Source organism: Pelodiscus sinensis, chromosome 3, assembly GCF_052426305.1.
Source record: "Pelodiscus sinensis isolate ZL-2025 chromosome 3, ASM5242630v1, whole genome shotgun sequence".
NCBI classification, from domain to species: Eukaryota; Metazoa; Chordata; order Testudines; family Trionychidae; genus Pelodiscus; species Pelodiscus sinensis.
Genome location: NC_143054.1, coordinates 61,818,593 through 61,839,599, shown reverse-complemented (window position 1 = coordinate 61,839,599; position 21,007 = coordinate 61,818,593). Strand labels below are relative to the sequence as shown.

The 21,007-nt window shown below is 45.6% G+C and overlaps 1 long non-coding RNA gene across 1 annotated transcript; it reads left to right on the top strand.

Moving 5' to 3' along the window:
* Positions 1-388: 388 nt before the first annotated feature.
* Positions 389-5,949, top strand: LOC142827599 (uncharacterized). Its single transcript, XR_012902287.2, has 4 exons — positions 389-874; positions 1,386-1,497; positions 4,614-4,677; positions 5,592-5,949. It is a non-coding gene; the product is annotated as an uncharacterized LOC142827599 (long non-coding RNA).
* The last annotated feature ends 15,058 nt before the right edge of the window (positions 5,950-21,007 follow it).

Below are 21,007 nucleotides of genomic sequence, written 5' to 3'. Positions count from 1 at the left end.
TATATCTGTCAGAAGGATATTTTAGAAATTGAAAGAAATAATTTTTTAAAAAATACAAAGCTTGCAGCTATATGCTCCTCCCTTCTTTTTTGTAATTTTATTATGAAGACTAGTGTATGGAAATTGGGTAGTATCCCTTTAAATAATTTGGTAACCCTCTAGTGGGTTATATTCTATTCTGGTGGCTTCTATACAGAAGCCACCAGAGGACTGAGAACAGCAGTATAGTATATATTTTAAGGTAGGCCTGTATTTTTACATTTAGTTGGTAAACATGGTTATTTGGAACCCAATTGCCTCTGTGTGTTTTCCTCATATTCTTAATGTTGTACAGGGTGATGTCACTATCAAGTAACTCCTGTAAAACCTTAGCAGTTCATCTGTAACAAAGAGGGTTCCATTTTCACCAGTGAAATTAGAACTAAAGCAACCATACACCTGTTTCTTTTAGAGTGACAGGTAGAAAGGAGCTCTTAGGAAAAATAAAGTAGATTTATAGTTTTAAAAAAAAACCAAGTTGGTACTGCTCTCTATGGGTGGCTGGCTCTAGTCAACATTGAATCTGTCTGGTAAGACAGCCAGCAAAAGACGTATATAGAAAACCCGCCGAATGACAAGCCTACAGGTGTTCACTGACAAAAACATCCAAGTGCTCAAAAACAGCTTCTTGTAAGGCAACAAAGATTATGCCATGGGTAAATATAAACAGAGGCAGAGGATTTAGCAGGGTAATTAATGGATTGAAACCAGAAATGCATTTTTTTTGCTCAATCAAGTTTTTTTTCTGCCATGTTTGGGATTTTTGGAGAAAGCATCTGGCAAGCCTAGTGGCCAGCAGGGCTGGGGCTCTGCCATCTTGCCTCTGAGCACATTGGTAAGTAGCCCCCTTACCACAAACTGTTTCCTCCGTTCCCAGCCCTTTGTCATAGAACTGGAGGTGGGGAGAGAACAGGCCCTGGGTGGATGGGCTGGGGGCTGGGGAAGAGAACAGGCCCCAGGTGGGCTGGGAGAGCTGTCTGAGGCGGGGGAGGAGAACAGGTCCCAGGTGGGTTGGAAGGTGGCCTGAGAGGGGAGGAGAACAGGTCCTGGACGGAAGGGACGTAGGGAGAGGGGAGAGAACATGTCCCTGGTCCCAAGCCTTCTGCACCTGCCCATCACATCCCCAAGGCCCTGTCCTAAGGACCCAGGCAACACTGGGCAAGTCTGCTACTAGGTGTATACAGCTGAAAGAGTTATCTGATGATAGGGATGGGAGGGAGGAGACTTTCAGACTTGCTGACGAGGCCAAGATACAATGGCTGGACGCTGAACTTAGAAGCATGAAAAAGAATTTAAATTTGATCCCTAGGATGAGGCACAGAAACTTGCTGTCTTTCCTCCCCCAGCTTTGAGTGTAGCTGCTGCCTTCCATCCTGCAACCCCAGGAGAAGCTCAATCTTCCCTGCCTCTGTGGACCCAGGACTGAAGAAGTTCTGTGCCCCTGATGATTATAGGAAGGTCTGTGCCTCTGATTGACTCCTTATTTCACATGCCCCTGAGTTAGACAAATTCAACCTTGAAATAAGCTGTAATTTCCTAGTCGAGCAGGGGGAGGGAAGTTATATATTGGAACAATTTACCAGGGAAGGTAGTTGACTCACTATCCCTTGGAGTCTTTAAAACAAGATTTTCTCTAGTTCTGGGAGAAACTCTATGGGGACAAGCTAGATGGTCAAGTTGATCCCCCTTCTGACCTTGGAAACTGAATCTCCCTTTTCATTTCACCTCTTGGTGGGGCCCAGAGAGAACAGGAAGCTCTGTGTTGCTCTCCAAAAGCTGGCCCTGTGCACTAAAACAATGCCAGTAATCAAATCTCCTACTTCAGGACCGCTGCAAGGTTTAGGCTGGAATTTTTGACCCCAGGCACAATTGGTCGGGGGCGCGGGAGGATTTTTCACGTTTCTCTGAAGCCTCGGAGATAAGCCACAGCTAGAGACAGGAGAATGGTGGACTATTGTTCTGAGCTGGCTCAGTGAATCCTCTTTCTGTATGTGTGGCATGCTTACGCGGTCAGACTGATCTCTAGATTTGGGTTCAGGAAGGAATTTTTCTCAGGTCAAACTGGCAGAGATCTCGTGGGTTTTTGCCTTTCTCTGCTTCGTGGAATCAGCTTACAATGTAAGCGTCATCTGACATATTTCTCCTGTTCTCTTCCCTACCATACCAGGGGCCTCTGGCCTTTCTGCTTGTGGTTCACAACCGTTTAATCTTCTGAGCACTGAAATGTTTTGGTCTGACTGAAGTCATTGGGCCCAAAATAGGAGTGTCTGGGTGAAATGCAATGGCCTGTGATATATAGGAATGAACTAGAGATGAACTCATGGCTACTTCTGTCCTTAAACTCTGATGTATGAGAAGTGCATTCTGGGATCAGAGGGGCAGAGAGCTAGAAGGAAAGAGGTCTGGCCAAACTAATGACACATTCATGGTTAACAGATCCTCTCAAACCTCCTGAAATCCTCTCAAATCCCTGCACTCCCATCTTCAGCCCCTGACACCCGCCCTCCCCACCTCTGCAAGGCAGTTACAGAAAAACAATTATGTAACAGCTGAGGCCCCATGCTAAGATGAAATATTGTTATATATCACTATTAATAAGTATTAAATGTGTATGGATCTAAACTATGTTTAGAGCCAACTATATTTGTAACTGGCTACAAATGCTGCAGCGAGGATTTTTGTTGAAATAAGTAATGAAAGTGTTGTAGCCTAGATGTCATTAGATCAGTGGTCCCCAACCTTTTGGGGCTGCCGGGAGCCCAGGGGCAGGCCCACTCATGCGCCGGGTGCCCGGGAGAGGGGCCGTGCACACGCCCAGTGGCAGGGCCACCCATACGCCGTGTGCCCGGTGCCGGCGCCACCCATGCACCACACTCCCGGGGTCGGCGCCGCTCCTGAGCTACACTCTCAGGGGTGGGGCTGCCCATATGCCAGGTGCCCGGGGCTGGTGCTGCTCCTGTGCTGCCCGCAGGCACCGTGTTGGGGACCATTGAGTTAGATATTAGTAATCAGTACATTTAATTGTTTGTACTGCTTTTGATGTGCCAATTTTGGATGAAACCAATGTATTCCTTTCATTAAAGGATTCCAGTTCAAACCAAAATCAGATCAAACCAAATTCAATATCTCATGGCATTTCTTCAGCCCCATTGAAAAACCTACTGATAATTACATTAAGAATCTCATCGAACTTCTCTGCATATATACCAAATTAAGTCTTCCTACTCATTAAGAACACCTTCAGGTGATCAATACATTTATATTGATGTGGGGCTGTTTTAGGATTATTGACAGTTCTTATGGAGGGTAATTCTGAGCAATTGAACTAGGAAATGATTTTACATGACATTAATGTCAATGGTGCTATACAAAAGAGCAGTTCATGCTGAACAGGAAGAAGTGCTTTATATGACCTCATGAAAAATAATACAGGTGGTGGACTTCTTAATCCTCTGCAGCTGCAGAGCACATGACATCTCTGATAAGGAAAGCATCCATTGTGGGAAATCTGTAATCTTCCTGCTCATGCCAGTAGGGGAGGGTTCCTAAACTGTTAGGAATGTGTGTGTGTGTGTGTGTGTAATCTGTAAAATACTAGAAGTGTTTTACCGCTTGTAACTTAACAGCTGGCTCACATGGGTTGGCCAATGTTATATAGAGATACATGGGAGGTGAAATGAGCAGGAATCCAAGTGGACTTGCATAGCCTGTACATAGTGGCAGGGGAGGGAGGGCAGAAAGAGTCCTGGCTGAGCTGGGGCCATAAATACACAGAACTAGTGGGATGTAGATAGGGTTACCAGGTAGACCCTGCCAAAAAACCGGACACACTTGATCATGGGCGGGCGAGGGGGACCGGCCAGGAGGGGGGTGGCGCTGGCTGGGAGGGGGGCAGAGTGGGAAGCAGAGCTGGCAGGGTGGGTCCGGGGGCCGCGGGGCTAGCTGGGAGGAAGGGGTGGGTGGGAAGCAGAGCTGGGGAGGGTCAGGGCCCGGAGGGGCTGGACGGGAGGAGGGGGAGCCAGAGGAAGGGGCGCGGGAAGCAGAGCTGGTGGGGGGGAGGGATGCAGCCACTGGCCGCAGCCGGAGTCCAAGGGGTCGCGCCCCCGGCAGATAGTACCTCGAGTTGCTAGTAGAAGCCGGGAAGGGGGAGTGGCCACTCCCCCTGCCCGGCTTTTGCACGCAGCCAGAGGCTCCCAGGTGGGATACGGGGCTACGATTGGCGCTGGGAGCCTCTGGTCATGTGCAGAAGCCGGGCGGGGGGAGTGGCTGGGAGTCCCAGCCCCCGTCCCCTCCCCCCCTGACTTTTGCACGCGACCACAGGCTCCTAGCGCCAATCGTGGCCCTGCCTCCCAGTTGCTCCCTCGGCCCCCGCCAGGATTCCGTCTGGCACCCAGCCAGGAATTCAGAAAATACCAGACATTGCACATGTCCGGTATTTTCTGAATTTTTCTATTGGACAGATGGCGCAAATACCGGACTGTCCAGTAGAAAACTGGACACCTGGCAACCCTAGATGTAGATTGTTTGTTTTAGTGACAGGCAAAGGGTTCTGAACGGAACTTTCTCTTTACTAGGGAACAAAACAATCCCCAATGTATATATAATGCAGAGGAGTCGACAGCCTGCATCAGTTCCTAGGTAAGGTGGGTGGAAGCTGGCCCCATGCTCCTGGAAGGGGTGGGACCTTGGGCAGAAGGGGCGGGGCCAGAGGCACCCAGCCCTCCAGGCTGCCCAGGGTGCGGCATGCACCCCCTTCAGCCCTCAGAGCTATATGGAACCTGCAGTGCGGTGCAGCACTTTGGTAGCGATTTTAAGGGCCTGGGCATCTGGCCACTGCTACTATTTCAGCAACAGCCTCTGGCCCCTTTGAGTTGCTGGGACCTGGGCAACTGTCCTTTCCCCTCATTGACGGTCCTGATGTAATGTATATCTTGAATGTAAATGTAATGTAAAGTCAGTGCTACGTATCTACGTGAGATCTGTATGCATAGGTTCGGAGGAAAATGAGATGGGCGAAAATCAATAAAAATCAGACATTAACATTGGTTAGTCTGATGGAAACAAGCCATGTAAATGGCAGGTGCGATACCAGTGCCTTCAACTGAGATATTCTGTTAGTAAAGTTCTCAATTGGGAACCTTGTGGGGCCATAGCTGCAGTGGCAAAAGGTGCATTTGCCCCCCTCCCACCCCCCCGCACTTGGCTAGGAGGCTGTGGTAACCTTTCCTGACAGCAGCTCTCTCTGCCTCCACTTACCTTCTAAGTGGAATACTCTAGCATGTTATAATGGGGGCTATACTTCAGACCTACTCAGGAACTCCAGTTAGTCCATAATGCAACAGTTCCCTTACCCACGAGAGAATCTGATTGAACAGGTGGGATCTGTGATTCATGGGCAGCAATGCCTTTCAATCAATTTCTGCATCCCATTCAGGTTTGGGTTTAAACCTACACAGCCCATTAGGGTTCTGTATATCTCAGATACTGTACTGATTGCTGAAATCAGTGGGGACCCTGCAACTGACAAGCCATAGGTTATTTGTACCTCTCAGGAATGGGTGCAGAACCTCAACTCTTCAGAGACATCTGCTCTGGAGTTTACCTCTCCATTGGTCCAACAGAGCTGCAGTCTGTCATTCTTTTGGGCACCCAGCAAAGCTCACCTAATTACCCAGGATTTTCTTGATGAGGTTGATCAGTGAAGAAGAATCCCGCCAATCACTTGTACTGTGGTTGCTGACTCTTTACAGTTGAGATACATTGTCATATGCTTGTACTTAGGTTTGTGTGCCTAGAAACATAATAGGTACACAATATAAAACAAATTAACCATGCAAGTGTGTTGCCTTCCTCTCTGTCTCGTTAAAAAAAACCAAACAAACCCACACAAGATGAGAGAATCTAAACAATAAACAAAGTTGCCTCCTGAGGTTGCATATCACAACATGAGGGCAATCATGAGTAAAGTAATTTCTTATATTACTATGGAAATATTATATTACAGTTCATTGAATGAAATTGTACTAGAAACAGAAGATTCAGTCTAGGCTAATTCACCTAGGAAACACTGAAATGTCTAAGGGGACGATTATAATGCAAGTGTGACTTTATAATTCTGCAGATTAGAAATATTTTTAAAAATGTATAATTTTATCAGGCACCCATTTGTACTCAGATATTTCTACTTCTCCTGATAATAAAATAGAAGTAGAAACTAATGAATTGCAAATGGAACATTATATATATAAAGAACCTTAGAAAATGATGCTTTACTTTATAGAAAACAAGAAGTCCTTAAAAATAATAAATCTTGTAGACTCTGAATATTGGATTTATCCCCATTTTTAGATGACATATAGCTTTGTAACAAGCTTTCTTTATAGTTTGGGGGGTGTGACGGGGCTAACCTGCCCCACACTGAGCAGGAGGAAGGGGAGCCCATTTATTGGGCAGAACACGCCCCTCCCCCACAGCCCTACTGGGCATGCTCGAAGTGCAGCCTCGCTATAAAAGACTGCTGAGCTGCTCAGTTGAGGCAGAACGCTGGGGAGGCAGGAGCTCCGGCCCAAGCTGCAGGCCCACCGCCAGACCTGCCGCCAGATCCAGAGCCGGAGGAGGCGCTGCTGCTTCTGCCGCCAGCCCCGGGGCGAGCCCGCCCTCAACACCGACGCCCGTTGGCCACCCGCCCTGCTGCAGAACGCCCGGTGCCGCTGCCCCAGGGACAAGCCCGTCGGACGAAGCCGCTGCCGGCAACCCAGCATCGCCAGGTGGGACCTCCGTCGGCTACCAGATTGGGGGTAGAAAGCAACCCAGGGCAAGGGGCCGGGAAACCCCCCCCCCCCCCAGTGGACTTAGCATGTTTTGGGGGAGGATCCCCCGCTGAGCCAGTGGTGGGAACCACCCACCACTATCAGGGCCCTGGGTTGGGGTCCAGTGGAGAGGGAGGGCCCGGACCCCCCACCCCACCCTGCTGCGAGGGCCCGGACCACCCCACCCTGGGCCTGCTGCGAGTGCTGGACTAGGCCGCTGGGCCTGCTGCGAGTGCTGGACTAGGCCCCCGGGCTGGGGGTTAACGCTTTGTTCCCCAGGGGAAACGGAGCGGAGGCGGGTGGTACCCCGCCACAGGGGGGAACAGAACAAGTATTAAAACACATTTACAGGCTATTAAAGTATGGCTCTGTTCAGTAAAGTGACTCAAACTTTAGAATAGTGGGGTCCCTTGTAAGCATTCTGGGGCAGGATACATCTCTTTGTTCTGTGTTTGCATAGCTGCCAGCACAATGGGCTCTGGTCTATGTCCTGGTTGGTGACTCTCTTCTGCGGGTGATGGAGATACCTATTTGGGCAGTAGAGTGATACAAATAAGAAATAATAGCAATGTTTGTTTTTCAGTGACTCAAAGTCTCCCCTCCCCAAAATAGCCCTGGCAACTCAACCTGGGGCATGACAGCAAAAGTGGGTATTTGCCTTGTCATGTCAGAATCATAATTGAGAGCCCAGCTGTGCTTTCAATGTTGTTTAAATACCCTAGGCCCAGCTATAACGGATTGGAACTTAGTAACAATTCTGACCCAGGAAAACAATATCTAGCATACTTTTTCTTAACTGTTTTAGCTCTGCCAGTATAGCAGAAGTAAAATGTGTATTTTTCCATCAACGTGAGCAGCCATGGCTTTGAACACACAAAGGTGGAGGAGAAACCATGTATTCTCAAGCCTGGGAGAATCACAGCCACCACTCCCAGGAGGAAATGTAGGTAGCTGTAGTTGGTGACCCTCTTCTGAAGGGGATGGAGAAACTCATCAATTGGCATGACATCCTGAGAGGTATGCTCTGGCCAGGTGTCTGTATCTGAGATATTATGGAGAGATTTCAAGGATTATCCATCCCTGTGACCATGTGATTGCTAATGATACTGTGAGGTACAGCCCTGAGCAGATCAGGAGTGTCTACAGCCTATGGGGGGTGGTATGAGTGAAGGAGTTCAGAGTGCCGGGTAGCTCTCTTTAATCGTTAGGACCAGTGGTGAGGCCCAGTCATAGACAGATGCATCTTGGAGGTAAATGCCTGGATGTGAGGATGGTGTCACCAGGAGGGCTTCAGCTTCCTTGACCACAGATGCTGTTCTGCAAAGAAGGACTGCTAAGCAGAGATGAGGTCCACGTACCAAGAAAGGAAAAGAGCATATATGGTTAGCCAGTCAGTATCTTAGGTCAAGTCTTACACTGCCAGAGAAAGTTGACTCTAGATATACAACTCCAGCTATGAGAATAGTGTAGCTGGAGTAGATGTACCTTTGGTCAAATGTCTGTGGTGGCCCCAGTGTGGGAGGTTGATGGAAGAAAGTCTCCCATTGTCTTCCCTTACTCTTTGTGACTTGACTCGATGGTGGCGCCTTACTAGACCTGCTAAATTGAACTCCAGGAGATCCAACTCCGGACCATCGATCTTGGGGTAAGTGAAAACAAGCCCCTAGTGAGAAGGACTTTAAACTAGGTTTGACAGGGACAGGTAATGAAAGTCCACAGGTAAGTAAAAAATATGGTGACCTGGGAGAAAAGTCAGAATCTTGGGGCAGGGAGGGAGGAACATGGGCCATTATAGTAGGGAATAGGAAGAGACAAGAGAGAACACGGGGAAATCAAATCAGTATCTTGAATTTCTGGATACTCATATGACCATAATGGATAATAATCAGGAAGAATTTTAAATGCTAGTTAATAAATACAATTATAACATAGTTGGCATCACAGACTTGACAGGATAATATGCAAGACTGGAATATTGGTATAGAAGGGTACAACTTGCTCAGGAAAGATAAGCAGAGATGAAAGAGGACCGGTGTATCCTTATATTAAAAATGTATATACTTGGACTGAGGTTGAGCTGAAAGCAGACTTTTAACAAATTTGTCTCCTCTAGATAAGCAAAAACTAGGTAAAAAACCAAGGGTGATGTCATGGCAGGATCTACTACAGACCACGGAACTTAGAAAAATAGATGAGACTTTTTAAAACAACTAATACAGTCATCCAAATCACAGGACTTATTGGTAATGGGGGACTTAAACTATCTAGATATCTGTTGAGAATAGAACATAGCAGGGCACAGATTATCCAACAAGTTCTTAGAATGTATTGGAGATAATTATTTTTCAGAAGGTTGAGAAATCTACCAGGGGAGAGGCTGTTCTAAATTTGATTTTGACAAATAGGGAGGAACTGGTTGAAAATTTGAAAGTGGAAGGCAATTTAGGTGAAAGTGATCATGATGGTAGAGTTAATGATTATAAGGAGTGGTAGGAGGGAAAACAGCACAATAAAGATAACGGATTTAAAAAAGGCATAAAAGGTTGTTACAAGGAGGAGGAAGAAAAGTTGTTCTCTTTAACTTCTGAGGATAACACATGAAGCAATAGGCTTAAATTGTAGCAAGGGAACTTTAGGTTGAACATTAGGAAAAACTTCCTAATTGTTAGGGTGGTTAAACACTGGAATAAATTGCCTAGGCCCTAGGGAGGTTATACATTATCCATCTTGGGAGATTTTAAAGAACATGTTAAACAAATACCTGTCAGGGATGGTCTAGATCAGGAGTTCCCAACCTGGGGTATGCGTACCCCAAGGGGTTCCAGAAGAAGCTTGTCAAGGGGGTATGGGAAATATTTGGTAAATAACTAGATTATCCTAATTGAAATATTCCAAAAGTAGTAGTGTTAGTGAAAAACGTTGTGGATAATAGAGTCTATAATTTATTTCCTTTCATATTGAATAGGGGGTACGGGAAGGTTTACTAAAAGCCAAGGGGATACGGGGACCGAAAAAGGTTGGGAACCCCTGGTCTAGATGGTGCTTGATCCTGCCCTGAGTGCAGGAGACTAGACTAGATTACCTCTTGAGGTCCTTTCCTGTCCTGTGGTTCTCTGAAAGGGCAAATCTTTTGTGTAAGCATGGGAAAAATTAAAAATTCATTGTCATTTCCAAGTAGAAAAAATACTAATGTGTAAATGAGGGCTTAGATTTTGGCATAAGTTCTTTTCTTTATTCTTGTTAGAATTGCAGATAGGAAGTTTTTATTTATTTAATCATGATGCAAAGGATTTAATATGATATTTTGAGGGACTTAATGATGAGCAGAGATGCATACAGCCTTATGGCAGAATCTGTTCTCAGTGACTCAGCTATATGTGACCATATTAGCTTTCACATAAACGTTCATTGCTATACTATAACTTTATTTTCTCTCTCTTTGGCATTTTTGTTAGAAAACTAATTTGTCTGGGGCTGGTTCAAAATGATGTGAACACTTTATCAAGACAAACTGTAAAACTTATGAGATGATTTGTCTGTGATGTTCTTTGTTGATTGTTGATTTAGTCTTTGGGTTTAGATTATCACTTGGCCCTATGCAACCATGTATTAAACTTCCTTGCTCTCCAAGTATCACCACATGGGGGCTTACCTAATCCATGAGGCAACTCCCCATGTCAATAAGTGAGTGGGGATGAGTTTCCAAGCCTTGTTTTCTCTCCTCTCTCAGTTCTCTGACCAGCCTACTTAAGTCAGTATCCAGAAACTGCACCCTGTAACAGACTCCAGTAGATTACTTCCTCTTCAACTCCCAGAACAAAAGGGCTGGTCCTGTGTTATCTATTTAGGTTTGTGTAGGGTGACTCTTCACAATGTATCTGAGCACTGTCACACACATGGGTGAGAATAATTACTCAATCTAGTCTTAAGATATTAGTAACATTATCAACTCATTTTTATAAAAATCATTATTTGACAAGAATGTGCTTAGCTTAACAACAGAGCTGATACTAAGGTCAAGCATGCCACCATTTTCTGAAACTTTCTGCAGTTTTTAGCAATGTCCTAGCTATTTGCTGCATCCAGTCCTTTTGGGGGCTGGAGGTCATGTCATGTGAAGAGACTCCTGCAGTTCTGTTGAACTGATTTAAAGAAATGTCTAATTTTAGCTTTGGTTTACAGATCTGTTTTCCCTGGGGCTAGTCAAACCTCCAGCACACTCACTGGCAGGCTGGCAGTGCTGGGACTCACCGCCCGTGGTACAGTGCTGAGGCAGGGAGAGGTGTGGGGGGGAGAGGGGGGAAAGGGGGAACAGAGTCTCTTCCCTACCCAGTCATTTGCCTGTAGGCTGCATATCTGGGCCTGGGGCAGCCAGAGCCTGGGCTGCCCATGGCTAGCTCCAGCCTGGCTGGGTGCAGTAGGGTGCTGGGGAAGGGGGTCCCTTTCCCTGCATACAGCCCACAGGGAGTGGCACAGTGCACCCTGGGTGCCGGCGCACCATGTATGACCGGTTGCTCACCTGATATGGAAGGTATGTGAAGAAAATGCAACTGGCCTGTAACACATTCATTCAGTTTTTCTGTGCTGCTCCCCACAGCTAGTAACAAGCACACTCTCTTCTTCAGCTGTTTTATACAGAGCACTCCTAGAAGGGTGTAAATTCTTCTTTTATGGAAAATTCAGTGACAAATTCAATTATAAGAAAACTTCAGTTAAGGCTGTACCAGGAAATTAGTAACAGGCTAATGATTTTTTAAGCCTTAATGATCAAAGGGTGAAAGTTAAATGTACCATTCTTGCCTCTTGAATACAGCAGCAGCAGCACTCATAGGGTATGTCTACACTACACCCTTAGTTCGAACTAGGGGGGGTAATGTAGTCATACAGAGTTGCAAATGAAGTCCGGGATTTGAATTTCCCGGGCTTCATTTGCATAAAGCCGGCCGGCACCATTTTTAAATGCCGGCTAGGTCGGACCCCATGCCGCGCGGCTACACGCGGCACGGACTAGCTAGTTCGGATTAGGTTTCCTAATCCGAACTAGCTGTACACTTCCTAATCCGAACTGGCTAGTCCGTGCCGCGTGTAGCCGTGCGGCACGGGGTCCGAACTAGCCGGCATTTAAAAATGGCGCCAGCCGGCTTTATGCAAATGAAGCCCGGGAAATTCAAATCCCGGACTTCATTTGCAACTCCGTATGACTACATTACCCCCTGTAGTTCGAACTAGGGGGGTAGTGTAGACATACCCATATTTATTCTATATTGATAGCATATTCCATATGTGGAGACGAGTCTGCCATCTTAAATCATTAGAGTGCCCCCCTTAACTCATGAATTGCAAGTGAACTGTGTTATGCTCTCACATCCACTTTATGTGGAAGCTCTTATGAGAAAGGATCATGTTCTCCTTTCATATAAATGGACTACAAATGTAAACATAAAAGAAAAACAAGCAGACAATGAAAATTGTTTTTAAATGTCAAGGTTCAAGAGGACTTGTGCCAAACAGATCTTTCACAAATGGAGGAGAAGCCAAAAGAAAAGAACAAAGTATGTCAGATGGAAATTAGTTGGTTTAAGTGGGAATTTGAAAAACACCAAGCCAAACACAAACAATAAGAATTCTAAGTACATCAGGAACAGAATGTCAGAGAAAAATCAGTGATCCCACTAGGCAATCTGGTAGTAAATGGAGTGTAACAAGAATACTGCAGGGAAGTTCGATTTCTTTATTGTCTTCATCGCAAATGATGTTGAACAGATACCTAACCCAGCCCTGTTCCTTACAGATAGTGTCACACTGAGGTAGAAAATAGCTAGTCAAACTGATAAATTACACAGCAAAAGGTTGCTCATCTCAGATGGGATTCCTTCAAAGCTCTGAAAAAAATGAAGTGACAAAATATTCAATATGTCAATAAAATCAATTGCTGCATTTAAGAATGTGTAGCAAATATTGTACCCGTGTTCAAAAAGGATGCTAGTTGTGGCTTTCTTCAGGAAATCAAACAATGTTTTAAAGTAAGAGCACTCTTTAAACCATATAGATGAACAAGAGATTACAGGGACCAGCTAGCAGGGTTTCTTTAAAGGAGAATTTCCTCTCCAAATTGAGTTTGAATGTGTCATCATTCCAGTGTCTAAAAAAGATGGCTGATATGATTTGTTTAGACTTTTAAAAAGCCTTTGACAAGATCAGTCTAAAGAAACCATTACAGAAATTGGTATTCAAGGGTGTAGAGGCAAAGTATAGTTAGAAGTTGGTTGAGATCACAAACAAAGAGTGGGAATAGATGACTAGTTTTAAACATGGCCAAAGGTCAGCACAGAACTGTGCAGAGGACAGAAATTCCATTTTGTGAAGGGTTGGCTTCTTCCTGAATTGGAACAAAACCTACAGTTTTAAATTGTCCTCAGGATCATTCTGGGAAAACAACCTCTTTTGGGTCAATCAAAATACAGTTTTGTCTTTTTTGTAAAATAGTCAAAATTAAAAAAAATTAGAATAAAAAATCAATGTTTCATTCCAAAAGCATCAAAATGATTTGACGTTATTGGAACTCTTTCCTTTGGCTCATCTCTTAAGCAAATTTTGAAAAAAACCACATTTTCTGGAAGCACTCGGGTTTGGAAGAAAATGGTTCTATTGATTATCCAGCCAGAGTTTGCACTGGATCTCCCCAGGGATCTATGCTGGGACACAAGCTGCATTACAGGGGGAATATGACACACAGCGACAGTCCCCGAGTCCTTGCCCTTCTCTGCCATCTCACACTTCTTTCTCTTCACCGTGTTTTTTTGTGGGGGAGTTTTAATAGGTTTACAAATCTTTGCCATGTACATTGCTCTGGTGAATAGGTGACATGTAGAATGCACTTAAAAAACAACAAATGGTCTGGTAGCACTTTATAGACTAACAAAGCATGTAGATGGTATCATGAGCTTTCGTGAGCACAACCCACTTCTTCAGATGACCGGAGAATGGTAGAGGACAATACTACACAGCTATTCTTTCCAGCATGGACCATCTAATGCTGTTCCTAGCGGATTACTGTGCTCTTCCATCCATGTTACTCAGTGGAAAGAAGCATTGTATTCATACTTCTACATATATTGCAAGCGGTACATAGGAACAGGTACAAGGTAAAGTATACAGCAGTGTTTCTTAACCTTTTTTAAACCAGGGACTGGCACAGCACCTTCTTAAACTGGGTCAGGCAGTTCTCAGGGACTAGAGCCAGTCCACAGACCAATCATTGACAAACACTGGTCCAGAGCTCCTGACCTTCACAACTGAGGTATTGAATGCCCGAGTTACTTATAAATAAACAGGTCTTAGAAGTTTGTTTTTAATATGACAGGAAACACTTATAGATAAGATCCAACCTGCTTCAAGAAAATACAGAGAGCCTCTCCTTTTTTTCAGAGACAAATGCCCTAAATTTATTTTCACATATATGAACAGTGTGCGGTAAACTAAAGCTACTTCTGATGATGAATCAGAGGATAAATAGACTCACTTTACTGCAGAATCATCTGTTATTTACATATGCTTTGTTTACACTACAGCAGCTCAATTGCACTGATGCAGCAGCATTGCTGTAGCACTTTTGGGGAAGCTGCACTAAGCCAATAGCAGGCAACCTGTGACTTGAGGACCACAAGTGGCCAACCAGGGTTCTGTGTGTGCCCCTGAGACATTTTGTTTACCATTGCCCAAGTGCAAGATTGTCAGATTATGTGGGTTTCTGTTGACATAGTTTTTTTCCTAACTGTATTACTAAAGTGACATGCACGGAAAACATATAAAGTGAGGTCTGTGCTGATTGCATATAACATTGACAGCAAGAGCTGTCCACTCCCTCTGCATTCAATGAAAGCACTGCTAAGGTTCAATTGGCACGCACCCAAATTCTAGGTATGAAAGTGCAGTTAGGAAAACTACCCTGTTCTGGGGGACTGTCTTGGTTATGAAAATCTTTTAGCTCACAGAGATGAAAAAGGGCCACTCATGCAGCCAGCTCATTAGCCTAGGTTGCCCATTGCTGCTATAAGCTGATGGGAGAAAGCTCTCTCATGAACTCCTTCCTCTATGAGAGGCAGCAGCCTACATAGTGCTGTCCACACTGGCATTTATTTCAATGTAACTTACGTCTCTGATGGCACATTGGGAACCCCCCCCCCCCCCCGATCCTGCACACCCGTAGCAGCAAGAACAGACTCTGCCAGCCAGTAGAATAGAGAGGGTTTATTGCTTCTCCGGGGTACAGAACAGCATAGATGTGATGTGGTTACAGGAGTTAGGGCCAGGATGCCTCAGACCCCTTGGGTTAGGGGATACATCGCCCCCTCAAACCTCAGCACTCAGCTTAGTCTGTTCCCTTCATGTTTCCCAGCCAGAAACTGCCTTGCTCTCAGACCCTGCCCCCCAGCCAGGTGGCTGTCTCCGCCTCCCTTCCTTTGTCTCTGCCTCAGGGAAGAGACTTGTTATCTGCACAGGCTGGGGCTAGGTGTCTGGGCCAATACACATGTGGGTGAGTTAGTGGGAATTACACATCACAGCGCAGGGGAACCCCAGGTTCCAGAGCAGACAGCACCCCCACTACATCACAACATTACTCAGGGGTGTGAGTGATGTAAGTTATACAAAAGTAATTTATAGTGTAGCCCTAGTTTAAATCAGTGACGTTGTCAGAAATTTATGGAAAGTCATCCCTTTGGGATCTGCAATTAAAAAGAACATCAATAGACTAAAACTATAATGCAATCCTTTCCTTGTTTCTTAGTTTGGGAGGTGGCTCACAAATAAAACCGCTGTGCTTTTTAATCATTTCTCTCTACTACTCACATAACACTAGAGAGGGATAAATTAGTTAGAATAAAATATTCTCCAACTTGTACTTTTGCAAAAATCTTTAATTTATGAAGTTTGAAGATGTTTCCACATTTAATCCCAGCACCTCAACCCGATTTTGATTTGGGAACATACATCTTACTTGCCAAATTGCACCATCAGCACAGTGTTTATTCACTTCGGCTACATCTACACTGGCCACAATTTCCGGAAAAGCCATGCAAATCAGGTAAGTCAGGATAGGGAAATCCGCGGGGGATTTAAATATCCCCCGCGGATTTAAATAAACATGTCCTCCGCTTTTTTTCCATCTTGGGGAAAATCCGGAAAAAAAGCGTCTAGACTGGCGCGATCCTCTGGAATAAAGCCCTTTTCCGGAGGATCTCTTATTCCTACTTTGAAGTAGGCCAGTGTAGACGTAGCCTTCCTGTTGTAAAATGTTACCTAATATTGCAGTGTGCTGTCAGACAATTGCCATGATTCAGTGTGACGACGCGTTGGGGGCCCCTGCCTCCTGCACCCCCGTAATGGCATGAACAGATTCCACCAGCCGGTAGAATAGAGGTGGTTTATTGCTTCTTCAGGATACAGCACAGCACAGATGTCATCAGGCTACAGGGCAGGCCTAGGATGCCTCAGCCCCCCTTGATATGGAAGGGGGTCTTGGCTTCTAAACCCCCCAGCCTGTAGCTGAGGCTGCTTCCTCCATCCTCCCAGACAGGCACTAACTCCCCCTCTCCAAGCCCTGCCCCCAGCCAGGGCAGCATTCCACCTCCCTTTGTTTCTCCCCATGGGGGGTTGGCTGGTTCAACCGGTATGGAGTCACCTTTGCATAATAAGGTTTTCCCTGCTGGGTCTTGCTCCAGACAGCAGAGGTCACCACAGCCCAGCAAGTACCCCCACTACGTCACATTCAGTTTCAGAGGTGGCTGTGTGTCTTGGCCACAGAAGCCCGTGGTTAATTTTCCCTCACTTGCTTCACAAGGATATTGATTGATTGATTTATATTCAAAAGAACTTTCAGATCTATAGATGAAACTGATAAGGGTGTACCCTACAGTTTTTTCAGAGCTCCAGCAAGATGAAAGCAACTCAGGGAGGGCGTGGCAAATATCTGTTGACTGAATTATTATAAGAAATCCAGGATATCTGTGACAAAAGAAAGCTTTCCTCTGCCCAGAAATTCTCATAAGGTGCATTTTTACTAAGCTATCGCTAGAACAGTGTGGGTTTTATGAGCTCAGACTCTTCATACAATTTTTCATTCCTAAGAGCTAGTGTATAAGGTAACTTTGAACAAAACTGATCTAAAAAGCAAAGATATCCAATTTCCCTTTGCTGGCCATCTGGTACTATGAAAGTTTCTGTGCTGGAGATACATTGCACCATGAAATTGGTAACCCTTTAGAAACTGGTGTGAATCTAAGTTGTATGGGTGTTTTTTTTAAAAAGTTCCTAGCTTTTGAGTTGACATATGAGGTTGGAAAATGTAATGTGGTAACTATACAGGCAGTCCCCGGATTATGTACAAGATAGGGACTGTAGGTTTGTTCTTAAGTTGAATCTGTATGTAAGTCGGAACTGGCGTCCAGATTCAGCCGCTGCTGAAACTGACCGCCAGTTCTGACTTACATACAGATTCAACTTAAGAACCCCAAGTCAGCTGCTGCTGAAACTGATCAGCAGCTGATTCCAGGAAGCCCGGGGCAGAGCAACTGTGCCTCGGGCTTCCTGTAGTCAGCGCTGGTCAGTTTCAGCAACGGCTGACTTGGGGACGTCTGGGGCAGAGCAGCTGGGGTGCTGCTGGGTTGCTCCAGTAGCACCGCTCCTCGGCGCTACTGGACCAACCCAGCAGCACCCCAGCTGCTCTGCCCCAGGAGTCCTGATTCAGCCGCTGCTGAAACTGACCAGCAGCGGCTGAATCAGGACGCCTGGGGCAGAGCAGTTGGGGTGCTGTCGGGTTGGTCCAGTAGTGCCCAGAGTGGCGCTGCGGGACCAACCGGCAGCGCCCCAGCTGCTCTGCCCCAGGGTCCACAACAAAAGCCTGGTCTGCTGGGGGGGGCACACTTGCTGCGCCCCCCCCCCAGCAGACCAGGGACACAGGGAGCAAAGCGGCAGCGGGGGGTCCCTCGCCTCTGAGGCTTTGCTCTGGCGCCGAACCGCTTTGCTCCCGGTGCCCCTGGTTTGCTGGAGACGGTCCCCAGCAGACCAGGGGCACCGGGAGCAAACCCACAGCCGCGGTGGGGTCCCCGCGCTTCTGAGGCTTTGCCAGAGCAAAGCCTCAGAAGCACGGGACCCCCCGCAGCTGCGGGTTTGCTCGCGGTGTCCCTGGTCTGCTGGAGACGGTCCCCAGGGCTGCTGCGGGTTTGCTCGCGGTGTCCCTGGTCTGCTGGAGACCGCCTCCAGCAGACCAGGGACACCGCGAGCAAACCCGCAGCAGCGGCGGGGTCCCGCGCTTCTGAGGCTTTGCTCTGGCAAAGCCTCAGAAGCGCGGGACCCCGCCGCTGCTGCGGGTTTGCTCCCGATGCCCCTGGTCTGCTGGAGACGGTCCCCAGCAGACCAGGGGTACCGGGAGCAGCTTTTCTCGCCCCGGAGCTCGAGGTGGCTGACTGCTGCCTGTGAGCTCCGGGGCGAGAAAGCCCCGTTCATAAATGCGGATCTGACATAAGTCGGATCCGCGTAAGTCGGGGACTGCCTGTAGTAGAAATGTTTACTGCAGTGGCTGTTTCCTTATAAAGAAAATCCTCAATTTTAATAAACCAGATAAAAAATTATTTAAAAAGAATTACATCTATAATGGCAATGTCCCTTAAGTGTATAAATTCACTGTAGGCTTTAACCCTTTATTATGCCATTGATTATGGATTTACTATGCTGTAATCCAATTATCAGTGGATTACAATGCAATCCCAATAATCCATCCTACTTAATAATGGTAAATGAGAACAGATGGCAAACGAGAAGGGTGGTAAGGACATCATATTCTTATTCTTGCCTTGCCTAGATTCTGGCCGACCACAGTTGTCTTCCCTCCTCCCATTATAAAAGGGAAGTAGACACAATTACGCCCTTATGCTCTGCCACTCAACTCTTCCTCCTATACTACAGTGTGCTCATTAGAGGGGTCAGATGTTTCTGATCCCAGGGAGCTCATCCCTCCTTGGATACCCAAAGACCTGAGTATCCATTCCAATTTATTAGGGAGGTTTGGAGAGTGGAGATTTTGATAATGAGCTTTCTGCTGAGTTTATTATTCTGAGTTTAAGTATCTTTCATACTTACTACATCATGTTTCATAATCATTAACCTTTCCTTACTCTTTTTATACTCCTGTTTCTTTGGAGCTCTTGAAATCTGCTGTACACATTCTTCACTGCCAGAGAAACTCCTTCTTACAGCACGTTTGAGCTCATGTTCAGAAATGGTGAGGTTCAGTCTTGCAAATGGTTGAATATCCTCAATTCCTAATGACTTCCATGGGAGTTGAGTCCTCTGTATTTCTCAGAATTGGGGCCATCCAACTCGCTTCTTTATTGCATTTTGTACTTGATTTTTAACATTAGCGGCCATTAGCTCACCTCTTGTCTTCTCTACGTCTATTATCATGTTTCCCCAGACCACGTTTTCACTTCAGCCCAGATCAAACACTGAATCTTGGGTTGTTGTCATCACCTTAGAATAATCCTCTGAGAAATGCATTTAGGGTTTGATCTAAAACTCAGTGGAGTCCATGTGTCTTAGGCCTTGATTCAACAAGAATCTCAAGTGTGTCCATCTTTAAGTACCTGAGTAGTCCCACTGTACGTGTGCTTAAGTATCGTGCTGAATCAGGGCTTAAATTAATCTTAGGCCCTGAGCCAGAGAGATACAAGGCTAAGTAAAATTAAATTTATTTAATTTTGGTTTTGTCCCTGATATAAAACAAAGAAAATTACTGAGGAAATTTTCAAGAAACCTCAGTGTATTGTCTCTGGCAAATCATCTGGTAAGTTTGAGTATATTGTGGACAATTCATGTTGCCAAAGTTCACTTATGCTGAGGTTTCCAAGCTTGTCTAATATTAACTCTATAAAAAGGCTGACAGTTTTTGGTTTCAGCTTGAAGGAAACTTCCTTTGCAGCACAAAGGCACACTGTAATAAAGCGTGGGTTTATTTCTGTGTTTACACTGAGTTATGCTTTCCTGTTCATTTTGCTTAATTATGTTTGAAGTGTTTTATTGATGTTCTAGTAGTATTAGTTTTCCATGTACTATGACAGCAAAATTATCACACTTTCTATCCTAAATGCTAACTGTTACTTGCAGCATTACAGTTCTCTCAGGATGTGTTTACACATCAGGGCTTAACTCAAAATAAGCTAGGCAAATTGAGCTATGTCAACTGTGTAGTTTATTTCGAAATAGCTTATTTTGAGTTTTGGTGCTAACTACACAGCACTTATTTTGAAATAAAGCACTCTTCCTCCAACTTCCTTTACTCCTCAGAAAATGAGACTTAAAGCAGTCAGAGTAAGAAGTCCTCCAGCTTGACAGTATTTTGACATTATGTTGAAATAACTGCCGGCTGTGTAGACAAGGACTAAGTTATTTCGAAATAACGTGGCTGTGTAGACATAGCCTCAGAAACCTACATTTTTTGGATCTAACAAATGCCTTTTTCTTTCTTGTTGAAATATGAAGTGTAATCAAGAGTCTTCAGTTTGAGCATTGGTAGATTTTGTTTAAAATGGAAGCATTTATAATGCATGAGGATGGGCTGGCATGGTTCACACCTTTCCCAGATGCCTTTTGTGGCATGAGGAAGAAATTGGTATATGCCTACCTTGTGTGTGCCAGTGGCATCCCCTTTGCCAACTAATCTTGTGTTTTTGGCTTCTTCCAATGCCTCCTGATATATGCTCCTGCATGGCCCCCAAATCCACGGGACTTCCTTGTGAGCCTCCTCCTAGAGATGGCCAAGGGTTAGGGTTAGGGTTAGTGGCTGTCTATAATGCCAGGGAGAGGACGTTGACTGAGCAGGTTTTCTGTGATTCTGAGGGCTATTTCTATTTTTCTCTCCACTGATGTATCCGGGCAGAGTTTCTCTGGCTCCTGTGATAGCTTTGAGGAGCAGTGGGTGCTGTCTGGGGTTCTCTGCTTGGTGTCCCCTTTGGATTCCCTATTTGTGACTCACTGACATGTGCATTGGTCCCTGTTTTTTTCTTTGCAGTCCCATGAATTTAATTGAGTCCTGGGCTGAGTGGCTTCTCCTCATAGGCTGGAGAAGGGGCAGTTAGCTGTGGGAAGGCTTGAGCCTGCTCACT